Source organism: Loxodonta africana, chromosome 20, assembly GCF_030014295.1.
Source record: "Loxodonta africana isolate mLoxAfr1 chromosome 20, mLoxAfr1.hap2, whole genome shotgun sequence".
Lineage (NCBI taxonomy): Eukaryota > Metazoa > Chordata > Mammalia > Proboscidea > Elephantidae > Loxodonta > Loxodonta africana.
This window is the reverse complement of record NC_087361.1, coordinates 51,411,799-51,429,718: the sequence shown is the minus strand read 5'-3', so window position 1 is coordinate 51,429,718 and position 17,920 is coordinate 51,411,799.

Below are 17,920 nucleotides of genomic sequence, written 5' to 3'. Positions count from 1 at the left end.
GCGGCTGCTAGGCTGATTTCTGACTTCATTGCATCCTGCCTGCCACTGGGCCAGAAGCTCAGATCAACGAATGTGGCTTTAGGAATAGTTCCTGGAAGTTCAGCCCAAATTTGAGCTTCTTTAGACCCCCAATGTTTGTGACACCCCTTGGGTATCCTGTAATAAATTCATTTCAGCTTAAACTAACAAGAGTAGATCCTGTCGTATGCAACTGAACACTCGCTGATATGTGTGGAGTCCCCATTTTTTTCTGGTATGTTGAGGTCATGCCTTCTTATTTCAGAGATACTACAGATTTATTATTTTAAGGGTGTTTGGTTCCATCATTGCCGGTGAATGTTGGTGGTACAGTGGTAGAACCATGTCCTCAGCCAGCCATTTTAATTTCATTTTCCTAGGGGTAATTTTTCTTAGAGGCAAGAGTCTAGTAATACTGTGCAACAAGGGATGTTTCTTCTAAAAGGCATCGGGTCCAAGCTTTTTTCAGCATAACAGATGGTAGAGATAGATAGCTGCCGTCCGGTTGATTCTGACTCATGGCACCCTTATGTTCAACTGATCAAAACATTTCCTGGCCCTGTGCCATCCTCGTGATAGCTGGCATGTTCAAGCCCATCATTGCGGCTACTGTGTCAATCCATCTCACCGAGGGTCTCCGTTGCCCTTGCTGACCCTCTACTTTACCAAACGTGATTCCCTCCTCCAGCGATGACATATGCAAAGCAAGCAAGTCAGACAGTGTTCTATTGTGATTCATAATGTTTTCACTGGCTAATTTTAGAAGTGGATCACCAGGCCTTTCTTCATAGACTGTCTTGGTCTAGAAGCTCTGCTGAAACCTGCCCACCTTTAGTGACCCTGCTAGTATTTGAAATACTAGTAGCATAGGTGTCAGCATCATAGCAACATACAAGCGACCACAATACGCCAAACTGACAGATGGGTGGTGGTGATAGATAGTACCCCTCCTTTATTCTGCGAAGAAACCTTTAGCTGGTTCTTTCTGTTATAATGGAGCCCTAGCAGTGTAGTGGTTAAGAGCTTGGCTGCTAACCAAAATGTTGGCAGCATAGACATGGACACAAACACACATACGCACAAGGGGGAAGACAGATATGGAGAATCGTCTGCAAGCAAAGGAACCCCAAGGATTGCTGGCAGACACCAGAAAGCAGAAGACAGGCTCACAGGACTCCACGTGGCTGAGACCTTGATTTGGACTTTTAGCCTCCAGAGCTGTGAGGGAATGAAATTCTGTTCTGTAAAGCCACCCACATGTGATATTTCTGTTAAAGCAGCACCAGGAAACTAAGACCTGTTTAGAAATACAATTTTAAAGATTTTATTACTAAAATTATATTTCAGACTGGAGTAAAAAGATAAGCATGTTTTTGTTAATGAAATGGCTTCTATTATTATGATCATCGTGATTGTTTTGACTGAGAAAACCTCAGTAACTAGTAACCAGTTGCCGTCGAGGTGATCCTGACTCATGGTGACTTGTGTGTTGCAGAGCAGAGCTGCGTTCCACTGGGGTTTTCAAGCCAGTTGAGTTGTCAGTTTGATTCCTCAATCACTGGGTAATTCACAACCCTTCTCTTAAATTCTGGTTTCTTTGGACACATCCTGTCCTGGAAACACTGTCAAAGCTCCATATTCAGAAATAGGGGGTCCATGTCTTTTTTCCAGCTGGTACTGGTTGGGTTTATACATTTACTCCTGCGTCACAGGAATAGCTGCTTGACAAGCTGAAGTATGTACCCAATTCCATCACTTTGGCACAATGGGAAGTCACATAAAATGGGGAGACCCTCTCAGCCTGTCTGTATTTGGAAAATTAATCCTTTTAAGTGCTTTTTGAAAAATCTCTACAGGTGGTCAGATCTTAGGAACCTACGACCAGAAATGACCTCATCACCTTGAGCTGGTCTAAAAGTTGTCTTTGGCTGCTGCACACACCACGAATTCTTGTTAATGACGATTATTTTTCCGACTCGTAAGTCCTTCTGGATAAATTTTATAAAACGTTTATTTTTATGGCTTACATAACTACAGAAAATATTTTCGTTGGTGTGAAAATGTCATGTTATTGCCAAACAGATTCCATTTCAGTTTCTAGAAATTATTGGAAAGTTAATATTCACATTTTAATGGCACCTTTACTGTAGTGTTAAATCATGCTTTACTGAAAGTCACAACAGGAGTCGTAATTACATTGTGTTTATCCAGAATAAAGCACTAGAACAGTGGCTTTTTGACAGCTCTTTTGGTTCATCACTATGGTTAATGATTGCGCCTTCTCATTAGACAAACAGTGAATGTGATTCAGTGCCTTTCTGCAACTGAGTTGTCATGAAAATGATTATCATGGGCACTCATCATCCCCTTCTCTTTTCAAGCCCAGTGATATTTTAGTTAAGGAATCATAAATTGAATCTTTCTCTTGCCTTAGGAAACTTTACCTGTTGCTGTCAAGTCGATTCCTACTCATTGTGTGTTGGAATGGCTTCATAGCATTTCCAGTAGCTGTAGTTGCCAGGCCTGTCTTTCTCAGTGCCACTGGATGGATTTGAACCACCAACGTTTTCCTTAGTAGTGTAGTACAAACTGTTTGCACCATCCAGGGAGCCTTAAACCAGTTGCTGTTGCGTCTGTGACTTGTGGTGATCCCATGTGTGCAGAGTAGAACTGTGCTCCGTAGGGCTTCCAAGGCTGTACCTTCAGAACAGATCGCCAGACTTTTCTTCTGAGGCACCTGTGGGTGGATTCAAACCTCCAACCTTTTGGTTAGCATCCAAGTATGTTACCATTGGCACCACCCAGGGGGGCTGAATTTTGGCTAGAAAATGCTTTTGAAGGTTGCACACTGAGATCCTGAGAAATTAGCTTTTAGCAATAATCACTTTTACTCTTTGTCCCCAGCCTGGATGCACCTGAAAGAAGCCCAAAACATTGCTGGAGGATGACTGAAGGGTAGACCCTGATCGAAATCTTGCAGAGTACATACATCACCTCTGAGGCTCTTCTCTGCGGAGATCCGCACGCCACCAAACGGTAAGGATTTGGAGCCTGGGTACGTGCCAACGACGCCATGGGAAGTTCAGACAGTGGTCTAAGCAGTCCAGAAACATATTTGAAAATTTGAATTACTGCCTCAACACTCCCTTTTAGTGTTTACGTAAACCAAAGCTAGACTAGTTGCCATGGAGTCGATTCTGACTCAGGGCAACCCCATGTGTGTCAGTAGATCTTTGTAGGGTTTCCAGTGGTCCTTCATAGCTTTTTCAGTGGCTATGATCTTCTGGAAGCAAATGGCCAGGGCTTTCTTCTGAGGTGACTCTGGGTAGATTCAAACTGCCAACCTTTCTGTTAGTAGCCAAGCTCTTAACTGTTTGCACCACCCAGGGACTCAGGTGTATAAATAGAGTCTCAGAATAAGGTTAAGTAGAAGAGACAGCATTAATAAGGCATTTTCCCAGTGGAATCAAGAAACAGTTTGCAAGTCAGATTGCCTTGTTGTCTCCACTAATTTGCTAATAAAGGGAAGATTTAAACGTAGTTGGTATTTTAAAGAAAGTAGAAGGTATGGTTTACGTTATGGACTGTTTGGAGCCAGGCAATGTGCCTTCCTCATAATATTCTCGTGAAATATTTGTTGATCAGATTTAAAATATTTTCTACTTCATAACATAAATTTGGCAAGGAGTAGGATTCCTATCAAAGATTTTATTACCTTGTTGTGAGAAAGTATCATTTATGGCCTATTCCGTGCTCAGTGTGGCACTAATTGCTTGGGAATAAGTGTGTAGCTTTTCCTCCCACCAAACTTGGAAAGGCAACTTAATAGATGACGAACACCAGGAGAGTCTTTCTCTCTGGTGTGGATTTATGCAGCTATTATCTTGATTTTCCCTAAATCATCAGAGCATATACTTAAATTACTTCTGTTGCTGTTAGTTGCCATTGAGTAGACTCCAACTCGTGGCAACCTTTTGTATAAGAGAAGGAAGTATTCCTTGGATCTGTGCCATCTTTATGACCTTGGTATGCTTGAGACCATTGTTGGGATCATTGTATCAATCCAAAATTACTTCTAGACATTGCTGACTCCTACTTATTAAAAACACATGCCAAGTAGATTATATCTAATATTTACTGGACTGCATTTTTATCCTTATGAAATGCTGCTTGGCACAAGTGAGGAGTCACCTCGCACTTAGTTGTTGTCATGTGTAGAGCTGTGTCATAACCAGATGTGTGTTGATAGAATTTCACCGGTTGACTGAAGCTGAACATACTGAATCGCGATAGGCGAAATAATGGCCCCTAACGATGTTCATTTCTCTCATCCCCAAAACATGTGAATGCGTTACCTTATACGGCAAAAGGGACACTGCAGATGTGATTAAATTAAGGATTTTGAGAGGGGGGCATTATACTGGATTATCTGGGTGGGCCCAATCTAATCACAAGACTCGTTATAAATGGGAGTTAGGAGACTCAGAGTCAGAAAAAGAGGTGGTGATGGAAGCAAAGGTCAGAGAGAGATTCGAAGGTGGTAGGCAGGTGGCTCTGAAGATGGAGGAAGGGGCCATAAGCCAAGCAATGCAGGCAGCCTCTGGAAGCTGGAAAAGGCAAGGAAGGAGATTCTTCCCTGCAGCCTCAAAAAAAAAAACATTATAGACTTCTGACCTTCTAAATCACAAAATAGTACATTTGTGATATTTTAAGCCACTAAAATTGTGGTAATTTGTTGCAGCAGCCACAGGAAAGGAATATATCAGTCACGTATTTTCTTAACACTGCAACGTTGTCAGTTGCCTTTGAGACAGTTCTGACCAATGGCAGCCTTGTGTGTAACAGAATGAAACATTGCCCAGTCCTGCACAACATTCTCGGCTGTTGGCATGTTTGAGTCCATTGTTGTGGCTATTGTGTCAATCGATCCCATTGAGTGCTTCCCTCATTTTTGTTGGCCCTCTGCTTTACCAAACATGGTACAAAATACCAACCTAAAAGCAATTTAAACCTCAGGTGCTAGTTTCCAAAACCGTAAAGAAACAAGCATGGAGTTGTAAAGGACTAGATAATTGAAACTTCTGACAAGCCCTGATATATTCAGTAGTAGTGGTCATACAGTGCATGTCCAATCCTTTAACACCCACCACCCTCTATCAAAGGAGCCCTGGTGGCACAGCGGTTAAGCACTCGGCTGCTAGCTGAAAGGTCGTTGGTTCAAACCCACCAGACACGCTACGGCAGAAAGATGTGGCAGTCTGCTTCCACAAAGATCACAGCCTTGGAAACCTTATGGGGCAGTGCTACTCTGTCCTTTAGGGTCTCTGTGAGTCAGAATAGAATTGAATTGACTCAATGGCAACGGGTTTGGTTTTGGGTTCACCTTCTAGATCTGTGTTTTCCTCCTCATCTGAAACTACTGAGCACTGGAAGCAGAGCTAGCCTGAGATAAGATACGCTGCAAGTGTTCAGTGTACCACAGGTTTTGAAAAGAAGAAAGTAAAATATCTCAGTATTTTTAAAATATTGATCGCATATTGATATGATACTATTTTGAATATATTGGGTTAAATAAATGATTACATTTAATTTTAATTTCATTTTTTTTTTTTTTTATGTGATGACTAGAACATTTAAATTACGTGTGTGGCTCATACATCTACTGGACGGTGCTGCCCTAAGCAAATAAATTATATGCAGTGACATAATTAATGTGTTGTTGGTGTTGTTAGTTGCCGTTGAGTCAGCTCTGACTCATAGCGACCTCGTGGATAACAGAAGGGAACGTTGCCCTGAGCCATCTTTATAATCGTTGGTATGTTTGAGTCCATTGTTGCAGCCGTTTTGTCAATTCATCTCATTGAGGGTTTCCCTCACCTGCACCGGCCCTCTACTTAACCAAACATGATGTCCATCTCCAGCATTCAGTCCCTCCTGATGAGTTGTTCAAAGTAATTGAGTAGAAGTCTGTCTTAGTTATCTAGTGCTGCTGTAACAGAAATACCACAAGTGGATGGCTTTAACAAACAGAAGTTTATTCTCTCACAGACCAGTAGGCTGGAAGTCCAAATTTAGGATGTTAGCTCAGGGGGAAGGCTTTCTGTGTTGGCTCTGGAGGAAGGTCTTTGTCATCAGTCTTCCCCTGCACTAGGAGCATCTCTGTGCAGGAACCCCAGATTCAAAAGACGAACTCTGCTCCCAGAACTGCTTTCTTGGTGGTATGAGGTCTTGTAGATTGTGTTCTGCCTCATTAACGTAACTGCCACCTATCCCACCTCATTAACATCATAGAGGTAGGATTTGTAACCCAAAGGGAAATCACATTAGATGACAAAATGATGGACGGTCACACAATACTGGGAATCATGGCCTAGCGAAATTGATACACACATTTTTTTTTTTAATAACTTTTATTAAGCTTCAAGTGAACGTTTACAAATCCAATCAGTCTGTCACATATAAGTTTACATACATCTCACTCCCCACTCCCACTTGCTCTCCCCCTCTTGAGTCAGCCCTTTCAGTCTCTCCTTTCTTGACAATTTTGCCGGCTTCCCTCTCTCTCTATCCTCCCATCCCCCCTCCAGACAAGAGTTGCCAACACAATCTCAAGTGTCCACCTGATATAATTAGCTCACTCTTCATCAGCGTCTCTCTCCCACCCGCTGACCAGTCTCTTTGATGTCTGATGAGTTGTCTTCAGGGATGGTTCCTGTCCTGTGCCAACAGAAGTTCTGGGGAGCATGGCCGCCGGGATTCCTCTAGTCTCAGTCAGACCATTAAGTTTGGTCTTTTTATGAGAATTTGGGGTCTGTATCCCACTGATCTCCTGCTCCCTCAGGGGTCCTCTGCTGTGCTCCCTGTCAGGGCAGTCATCGATTGTGGCCGGGCACCAACTAGTTCTTCTGGTCTCAGGATGATGTAGGTCTCTGGTTCATGTGGCCCTTTCTGTCTCTTGGGCTCTTAGTTGTCGTGTGGCCTTGGTGTTCTTCATTTTCCTTTGCTCCAGGTGGGTTGAGACCAATTGATGCATCTTAGATGGCCGCTTATTAGCATTTAAGACCCCAGACGCCACATTTCAAAGTGGGATGCAGAATGATTTCATAATAGAATTATTTTGCCAATTGACTTAGAAGTCCCCGCAAACCATGTTCCCCAGACCCCCGCCCTTTCTCCGCTGACGTTTGAAGCATTCATTTTATCCCGGAAACTTCTTTGCTTTTGGTCCAGTCCAATTGAGCTGACCTTCCATGTATTGAGTGTTGCCTTTCCCTTCACCTAAAGCAGTTCTTATCTACTGATTAATCAATTAAAAAACCCTCTCCCACCCTCCCTCCCTCCCCGCCTCGTAACCACAAAAGTATGTGTTCTTCTCAGGTTTACTATTTCTCAAGATCTTATAATAGTGGTCTTATACAATATTTGTCCTTTTGCCTCTGACTCATTTCGCTCAGCATAATGCCTTCCAGGTTCCTCCATGTTATGAAATGTTTCAGAGATTCGTCACTGTTCTTTATCGATGCGTAGTATTCCATTGTGTGAATATACCACAATTTATTTACCCATTCATCCGTTGATGGACACCTTGGTTGCTTCCAACTTTTTGCTATTGTAAACAGAGCTGCAATAAACATGGGTGTGCATATATCTGTTTGTATGAAGGCTCTTGTATCTCTAGGGATACACACATTTTTGAGGGACACAGTTCAATCCATGACAAAGACTCAGACAATATTCTGTGATCCACAGGATATTTATGGGCTAATTTTTAGAAGTAGATCACCAGACCTTTCTCCTTAGTCTTAGTCTAGAAGCCCTGCTGAAACCTGCTACCATGGCTGACTCTGCTGGTATTTGAAATACTGATGGCATAGCTTTCAGCATCACAGCAACTTGTGAGCCACCACAGTATGACAGACTGGCACAAAAATTCATATATTATTTACTCATTAATATAGCCATGCAGTTGAGAGAGTCAGTGGGTTTGTTTTTATGTATTTTATACATTTAAAAACCAATCTCTCCATTTTTTGCAGTCACATTTTCCTAGAGTCTGATCTCCACAAATCTCAAGTCAAGCTGTGTTGAATTAAGTCAAACTTTGAAAACAGATCTGGAGGGAAAGCCTAAACGGTTGTGGGAAATACCTTTGGCAGCTCAAATGTGGCATTTTGGGGTGTGGCAGGGTAGGGTTTTCTGTGGTGGATGAAAGTGATTCCTGTACATATTTTGTTGCTTTCTTTCTGAGGAAGGAAAGGTAGTCAGTAAATATAAAGACATTGTTATTCAAAAACCTTAATTTTAGGTAATGTTTCTTTGTAAAATCAAAAACATTTTCCCCCTCCTGTAGGAATGCCCATAGGGGAGGCTTAGAATTAACAAAAGGAGGCAGTTGGCTTGGATGGAATCACCCAATTGAAATCGTTAGGAAAAACCTAAAATTTCAAATTCACTAACACGAATGTGTCCAGATGGGATGCTATCAAACGAATGAAGAGGTTCCAGCTGCCTAGGGCACTGGTGAATTTCTTTATGGTTTAGGAATATACATGGGACTAGTACCGTGGCTTTGACCTTTGGGATACATACGGCTTTTTGCCTGCGGGCATTAAAATGAAGTTTCAAATCATTTGGTTGTTTGTGTCTTCTCACATAGACTTTATGGACTTTACCTCTTTCTTTTCCCAAAGAAACATGAATTTCTTTGGAAATACAGTCAATGTTTCATGAAGTCATCTAGCCAGTTTAATTTCCCGGACCAGCTTAATGTTTGTAGGATCAAGAAATTTTAGGAAACTAAATAGAATCTGAAAGCAATTATATTTTGGGTGGCAATTACTTAGGGTTTAGTGTGCAAAAAAGTGTGTTTATCAACTATATATATGTATATGAAATATCTATCTGTCTCTCTATATCTTATGTTCGAAGAATGCTTGGTAAAAGTCAAAGTAAAAAATAGAATATCATTCTATCTTTATAAAAAAAAATAGTATATATAATGTCGTTTTAGAAATGGCCAGGTATCTATCAACTAGACCATAAGACTCATTGTGGTTTGAACCTCAGTGTAAGCAAATCCATAGGTTAAGGAAGTGTATTCAAACCTCAGAGCCCTGGTAGCGCAGTGGTTGAGAGCTTGGCTGCTAACCAAAAGGTCGGCAGTTCAAAACCACCAGTCATTCCTTGGAAACCCTATGGGGCAGTTCTGCTCTATCCTATAAGGTCATTATGAGTCAGAATTGACTTGACAGCCACGGGTTTGGTTTTGGCTTATTCAAATTTTAAACTTTCTGTATGTGAATAAATGCTACAGATCATTCTTAGAAGGAGGATTTCTCCTTAAATTACCTAGACCGCCTCCAGTTCTTTGCTTTGTTTTGTAGGGGTTTCCACACCCACTGTCTCCTCTTTAGTATAAATACTCATCATATGCGATGGTCTATAATGAGACCGTGACCTTCGAAAAGATTTCTCTACTTCCCACTAATAGCCCAGTATACATTTATTGTTGTGGTAGGTGTACAGGAAAGTTATCAGGGAGTAGGCAAAAGCTTTTCAAAGAACATTTAGATTGGATAGAAGTCAGCTAGAGAGGCTGACTCCCATCAGCGAATGCCCTGTTTCTTCCCAATATGCAGTGGAATGTGAATTTCTTGGCTTTTCAAGGATATAAACATCCCATTTAGTAAAGAAACTTAGCTTTTATGCTTCAAATAAATAATTCCCCTGATTCCTTAGATAAGTTACCAGTTAGATATAAATGCACTTAAGCAGGACCTGGTGAAAGTGGTCATCCCAAATCCAGGACTTTTTATGTTCCCAGACCACTTACGACAAGCCTGAGTTCACTAGGTTAAAGTTGTCTAGGTGTGAGGCTGAGCTTTACCTGCCTTGGGGCAATACTGGAACTGGTTGGCCTTCCTGGAGCCATAAAACCTTTTATTATTCTTCTGCATATATCATGCCATGGAACTGTGTGGCCTTCTGGGACTTCTGCTGCTTGTAAAATGGCACAACGTTTTTGTTGGCCAAAGTGCAGGGTGAGAATTGCTCATCACCTTTGCAGAGCAACTGGAGACCTCTTTTGGGGTTTGTTGATTAGCCTGCCCCGGAGGGCAGTTAACGAGCTGATGAAGGGAATGCTGACATTAAATTATGTAGAGAAGGATTCCTGTGAGCATCAGTCAAGCTAGACAGGGTAAAAAAAAAACCCAGGGTCATTAAAAGTTAGGATTCAGAGAAAGAACCAAATATCTTCTTCTTTTCTAAAACATGGAGAACTCATTATTGTTGATGGAAACCAAATCAACAGGGATGAGTGCCTTGAATAAGTCAGAGGTTAGAAACCCTGTGGCTCAACTTTACTGGCCAATTTTCCTTCAGTGAGCAAGAATTCCTCTAAAGAGAAGCTCGCTTGCCTTACCGTGAGAACATTCATTGTTTTCAGAAATAACCAATACTCATATTTCTAAATATTGTGGTTGTTGTTGGGTGCTGTTGCATTGATTCCAGCTCATAGCGACCCCATGTGACAAAGTAGAGCTGCTCCGTAGGTTTTCTTGGCTGTAGCCTTTATGGGAGCAGATTTCCAGGTCTTTCTCGGGAAGAACTGCCAAGTGAGTTCAAACGACCAGTCTTTGATTAGCAGCCCAGCGCTTAACTGCTGCACCACCAGACTCCTTATTTCTACATACGGTTTCATTAGATTTCAAAGAAATTGGCTGTTTAGTGATATAGAAGCTATAGATGGATTAAAGCCAAATGCTTAAAATTTACCCCCAAAGTATATGGAATTGGTCCTTATAAGAACTGTCTTTTGGGCTGAGGAGTAAGTCATGGTACAAGATATATCTTCTTGGTGGGTGTTATGGATTGAATTATGTCTCTCCAAAATATGTGTTGTAAATCCTAACCTCTATGCTTGTGGTGGAGCACTGGTGGCGCAGTAGTCAAGAGATACGGCTGCCAACCAAAAGGTCTGCAGTTTGAATCCACCAGCCGCTGCTTGGAAACCCTATGGGGCTACTCTGTCCTGTAGGGTCATTATGAGTCGGAATTGACTGAATGGCAGCTGGTTAATGGTTATGCTTGTGGTTATAATCCCATTTGGAAATGGGTTGTTTTTGTTATGTTAATGAGGCAGGATTAGTGTAGGGTATATCTTGAATCGATCTCTTTTGAGATACAAAAGAGATTAAACAAGCAAGCGGAGCAGAGATGGGGGAAGAGAGATGCCAAGACACATGGAGATCTCCAAGGAACCAGGGAACAGAAGCTGAAGAGACAAGGACCTCTCTGCAGAGCTAACAGAAAAAGAAAGCCTTCCTCTAGAGCCAGCACTCTGAAATTGGACTTTCAGCCTCCTAAACTGTGAGAAAATAAATTTGTTTGTTAAAGCCACCTATTTGTGGTATTTCTGTTGTAGCAGCACTAGGTAGCTAAGACAGTAAAAGACAGTGGGGCCTATTAAATCCTATGATTCTCAGTGACTATAACTGAGCTAGTTGGAGTAGCCAAAAAAGTGACAGACAGTTTAACGCAGCAATTATAAATCAGACTGTTATGGATAGAATTGTGCCTCTCAGAAATATGTGTTGGAGTCCTGACCCCTATACCTGTGAATATAATCCTTTCTGGAAAGAGGGCTTCTTCGTTATGTTAATGAGCCTGTACCAGTATAGGGTGTGTCCTAAACCTGATCACTTCTGAGTGGTATGAAGATCTGTATAGACACAGAGACAAGCAAGCACAATAAGGGAAGACAGATACTATGTGATGGTGATGGAGGCAGATGAATCTACAAGCCCAGGTACTCCGAGGATTGTGGCTACTAGAAGTTGAAACAGACAAAGAAGGACCTCCCCCTAGATCCATGACCTGAATTCAGACTTTCATCCTCCAGAAGTGTGACAGAATAATTTTCTGTTCTTTAAAACCACCCACTTGTGGTATTTCTGTTACAGCAGGACTAGGAAACCAAGACAGAGGCCTTGGAGTCAGCAGAACCAATTCCTACTAATTTCAGTGTTACTTGATGCAGTAGAATTGCAGTATATGGTATAACAAAATAGCTTGTGCAGAGTTTTTATTCAGCTCTTTTGTTTGTAAAGAATAGTCACCTAGTCTAGTAAGTAAAGAAAATATTTTTTTGATATACCCATATACATACATTTTTTAGGAAGATGGCCTTTCAAAAATTCTAGAGCAGGATTCATAGTAGAACCATCCATGTGGAAAATGGAATGGGAACTGAGAAATGATGGCAACTCAAGACAAGTCTGGAGTCCTTAGAAGGAGGAGCTCGTTCATTTCCCTTGGAGTACCCCAACTTAGTGTGAAAATATCATGCATTTTGGGTCATCTTTATTTTTCCCTGGCTACTGAGCAACCTGCTCTTTCTGCACGGGCAGTCTCCAGGTCACGAATGAGATCCTTTCCCAAGTCTGTCTATAAGTTAAATTTGTAGGTAAGTTGGAAAGGACATCTGGTTCTTATTTAGTATCGGGAAGTCAAATATTTATCTTAGTATATAGTATATATTTTACCTTCTAGGCATATGAAACAATCCCAAATCACGCCATGTTTTCATGAGCGTCACAAAGTAGTGTGTGCATTCATTATTATGAACCATTGTATTTAACTCAAAATTTTAATGTAATGGCAGTCTGTTCTTAAGTATGAGCTGTCCTTAAGTTGGACGTTCATAAGCTGAGGACTGCCTGTATTTCATAAATCCAGTTCCTGAGACAGGCATTCTTGTCTGTTTGGGGAAGGATTTATTGGTCAGCCCACATCGTAGCCCAATGACCAGTCTGTGGATTGGTCAGCCATGGGGTAAGTTTCTACCCCTAGCCCAGTTAAAGGTGGTCATGTAGGAGGCTCTTCCTTCAGCAGGGGTTGTGGCTACGACTTGCACAATGACTCATTTGTCTGAGAGTCCTCGGAAGTTTGTTATGGTTAGGCTTGAGCTGCGTGCCATCTCATTTTCTGATTACATTTCTCCAAAATATTTGGGTACAGGTGGAAAGAAGACAAAGGTCCTCATTATTTGGGGGCATATCTTGTGCAGCTTGAATATCCATTCACTGAAACTCAGACAGCTTCTCTAGGCAAGACTCAACTTTTTAAACTATTCACTTCACAAATATGGAGCATTGAAGGAGTTACTCCACAGGTAAGTAACAGAGCAAAGCCAGTCTTAGGCAAAGGGTCAAGTAGACAATGAGGTTTTGTTGTCAGGGCCATTGTCTCCTCAAACCCAGAGCCTTCTTAAACCAAAAAAACCAAACCTTTTGGTGTCAACTCAATTCTGACTCACAGTGACCCTGTAGGACAGAGTAGAACTGCTCCATAGGGTTCCCAAAGAGTGGCTGGTGGATTCGAGCTGCTGATCTTTTAGTTAGCAGCTGAAGTCTTAACCACTACTCCACCAAGGTTTCCGGAGCCTTCTTAAATGCTAGTAAATTAAAGCAGCTGTTGTTTGGTAGGAAGAGGATGTGCCTTAGGGTCAGGAGATACCCTGAAATCCACTTTTGCTCTGTATCTTGTGGCCTTGAGCAAATAAGCAAGCATCATTGAGCCTTAATATCCCATTTGAAATGTAACTATCATATAAAGATTTTTTTTTTTTAAATAAAATATTACGTAAAATAACTGTAAGGTCCCTGGGTGGTGCAAGTGGTTTGTGGTCGACTGCTAAACTAAAGGTTGGTGGTTCAAACCCACCCAACACTGCTATTGAAAGAAAGACCTGGCTATCTAATTCCTTAAAGAGAACAAGCAAGAAAACCCTGTGGAGAAGTTCTACTCTGTAACACACGGGGTTGCCATGAGTCAGGATCGACTCCGTGGCAGTGTTGTTTTTTTTTTTTTAACTCAAGAGGTGGGCTTATGGTAAATGATTATTTAATAAATACTTTTTAAAAAAGCCAGTGATGGAAAAGGCAACCACTCACTCTACAGATGTGGAAACTGGGGCTCAGAGAAGTTATTTCATTTGGTGAAGTTCAACCACCTACTTAATTGCAGTCACAGCTAGAACCCAGGCCTCTTGATTTCCCAGGCCACTGCATTTACAAGCTCCCTGTAAGTTTCTCCACCATTTTGCAAGCTTGCTCTTAAGAAAGACTGTGTGCACATCAAGTTATGGTTTCCAGTGTCCCACAATGAACAAAAAATATTTTTTATAATTAGAATAAAAACTCCTGAAGACGATTTTTTTTTTTAAAGAAAACATCTGATCCTTATTTTCCCTGAAGAATAAATGAATGTTAATAGCCTAAATTATTAAGTGTCCTAGAGGGACACAATTTTTCATAGTAACCCAGGTCTCAAAAGCATGAAGCTCCTTTTCTAGGTATCCCTGGGTCTCTCTGGCCTCCTGCAGTCCTGCTAGCTATATGGTTCCCTTTGGCAGTGCTAAGCTGGTACGGAGGAGAGCCAGGGAGCTAATCCAGGGCTCCTAATTGGCAGTCAGATGCTCCAGTTTGAACTGCTGTGAAACACAAGGTGACTTTGGCACAGCAGGCTGAACATCACAATCCAAAAGTGCACTCCATGCCACACATTCCTCTGCCATGTGAGCTAATCTGGGCACAGTGCAGTGGAAACTCCATGTAATCTGTTATATTTTAAACTACCCAGGCGTTGACTTTTAAGAAATATTAAAGACTAGATGCCAGAATATCTTTTTAGTAGAATACCGCTGGTTTGTCCACAGAATTGTTGGCTTTCTTTGTCAGGAGTACAAGATTTATGAAACATGTCTTCCTTTTTACCTATACTATAACGCTATGGGAAACCCTCATGGCGTGGTGGTTAAGAGCTACGGCTGCTAACCAAAAGGTCAGCAGTTTGAATCTACCAGGCTCTCCTTAGAAACCCAATGGGGCAGTTCCACCCTGTGCTATAGGGTCACTATGAGTTGGAATCGACTTGATGGCAGTGGGTTTGGATTTTTTGGGGTATAATTCTCTAAGGGGCAGTGGTGGTTCAGTGGTAGAATTCTCACCTTCCATGCAGACCTCTGGCTTGGTTCCCAGCCAGTGCACCTCAGACAGAGCTACCACGCACCCATCAGTGGAGGCTTGCCTGTTGCTGTGATGCTGAATAGCTTTCAGTGGAGCTTCCAAACTAAGACAGACTAGGAAGAAAGGCCTGATGATCTACTTCTGAAAAATCAGCCAATGAAAACCCGATGGATCATAACAGTCCAGTACCGTTGTGCATGGGGTCACCATGCATTGGGGACTGTTTTAGTTATCTAGTGCTGCTATAACAGAAATGCCACCAGTGGATGGCTTTAACAAACAGAAATGTATTCTCTCACAGTTTAGGAGGCTAGAAGTCTGAATTCAGGGCACCAGCTCCAGGGGAAACCTTTCTCTCTCTGTCAGTTCTGAGGGAATGTCCTTGTAATCAATCTTCCCCTGGTCTAGGAGCTTCTCGGCCCAAGGACCCCAGGTCCAAATGACACGCTCTGCTTCCAGCACTTCTTGGTGGCATGAGGTCCCTATCTCTCTGCTCCGTTCTTTCTGCTTTCATCTCTTATAAAATGTGATGCAGGCCACACCCCAGGGAAACTCCCCTTACATTGGATCAGGGCTGTGACCTGAGTAATGGTGCTGCATCTCACCTTAATCCTCCTTAACATAACTGAATCTTGTCTTATTAACCACAGGCAGAAATTAGGATTTACACACACAGGAAAATCACATCAGATCACAAAATGGAGGACAACCACACCATACTGGGAATCATGGCCTCGCCAAGTTGACACATATTTTTGGGGGACACAGTTTAATCCATGACTGGGGCTGACAACAACAATTCCCTCACAAACACCGTTGGCTAATTTGTGCAAGCACTATGGGATGTACAAAAGTGTGTCTTGTGTCCTCTTTCCTAATGGCGCTTATTTTCTGGTTGAGAGGAGAATGAAGGCTCCATCAAGTCTGGGACCTCGTCTGTCTTGTTCACCCACAGCAGCTAGCATGGTGCCTTCCCCATTGTTTATAGAGTTGATTGGAATGGAATTGAGTTATCACTGGGACCATAAACTTCATGGGCTGGAAGACTAACTACACCAAGGTATCCTTGCAGATCTCTGAATTGTAATAGGTTTGTCTCTGCAATGCTTTTTCTCCAACTCTTCTCTTTCTTTTTTAAGAAGTCCTAAAGGGGGAGAAAAACCAACCATTCATATGAAATCACTTTTGACATCTAGAGATTTCTCTAGGTTCTGACCCAAGGTTGTTCCATTCCACCTACATTCCTCCTACCCTTGAGGGATTTCAAAAAACATACTTAATGATTTGGACTTGTTTTAATTTTTTCTAACTTATTTCCTTTCAAGGCTAATACCATTTATAAATTCACAATTATCAAAGGTATTTTGCACACAATGAAATAGCTTAAAAAAATCAGATCAGATTCAGAATATTTCCCCAAGGACAGGAAATGCACAAAATAGTGAAATTATTTAATTGAAAAGCAAAGCAAGGGGACTAAAGTAACTCCTTGAACTAGATCCTAAGGTATGTCCTTTCTTCCCATCATAAAACACTGACTAGTTTGAGCTCTTGTTTTTTGAAGTGAAGCTTTGATGGAAATGTTAACAACTGAATCCACTGTGTGTTTCATACTAATATCAACAGACTTTTTCTTGCCCAACACTTTGCCACAAGCTTAAGCGTTTATCCTCGGTATGTTTTCCAGCCTGTTCAGGTGTTCATCTCTCTTGTTCCCAATATTCTCTTAGCTTTTCCAGTCAAGCTCCTTGAAAGGTAAGTCTCCATATCTTTGTAGAGATTAGTAATAAATAAAATTTTCTTTTCTTTTTTTAAATTGTGCTTTAAGTGAAAGTTTACAGTTCAAGTTAGTTTCTCATACAAAAATTAATACACACATTGTTATGTGACCCTAGTTGCCCTCCCTATAATCTGGCAGCACACTCCTCCTTACTACCCCGGATTTCCTGTGTCCCTTTGTGCCCATATATCTTGCCTCCAGACAGGAGCTACCTGTTTAGTCTTGTGTATCTACTTGAGGTAAGAAGCACACTCTTCACGAGTATCATTTTACGTCTTACGGTCCAGTCTAATCTTTGTCTGAAGAGTTGGCTTCAGGAATGGTTTTAGTTTTGGTTTAACAGAGTCTGGGGGCCATGTCTTCCAGGGTCCCTCCAGTCTCAGTCAGACCATTAAGTTTGGTCATTTTACTGAAATTTGAGTTCTACACCCCACTTTTCTCCTGCTCCAACAGGGACTCTCTGTTGTTTTCCCTGTCAGGGTGGTGATTGGTGGTAGCCAGGCACCATCTAGTTCAGGTCTCAGGCTGATGGAGTCCCTGGTGTATAAGGCCATTTCCGTCTCTTGGGCACATATTTTCCTTGTGTCTTTCGTGTTCTTCATTCTCCTTTGCACCAGGTGGGTTGGGATGAATTGATGCATCTTAGATGGCTGCTAGCTAGCTTTTAAGACCCTAGATGCCACTCACCAAAGTGGGATGCAGAATATTTTCTTAATAAACTTTGTTATGCCAGTTGACCTAGATGTCCCCTGAAACCATGGTCCCCAGAACCCCGCCCCTACTACTCTGTCCCTCGAAGTGTTGGGTTGTATTCAGGAAACTACTTAGCTTTTGGTTTAGGCCAGTTGTGCTGACTTCCCCTTTATTGTGTGTTGTCCTTCCCTTCACCTAAGATAATTCTTGTCTACTATCTAGTTAGTGAATTCCCTTTTCCTTCCCTCCCCACACTTGTAACCATCAAAGAATGCTTTCTTCTGTGTTTAAACTATTTCTTGAGTTCTTATAATGGTGGTCTCATATAATATTTTTCCTTTTGTGACTAATTTCACTCAGCATAATGCCTTCCAGATTCATCCATGTTATGAGATGTTTC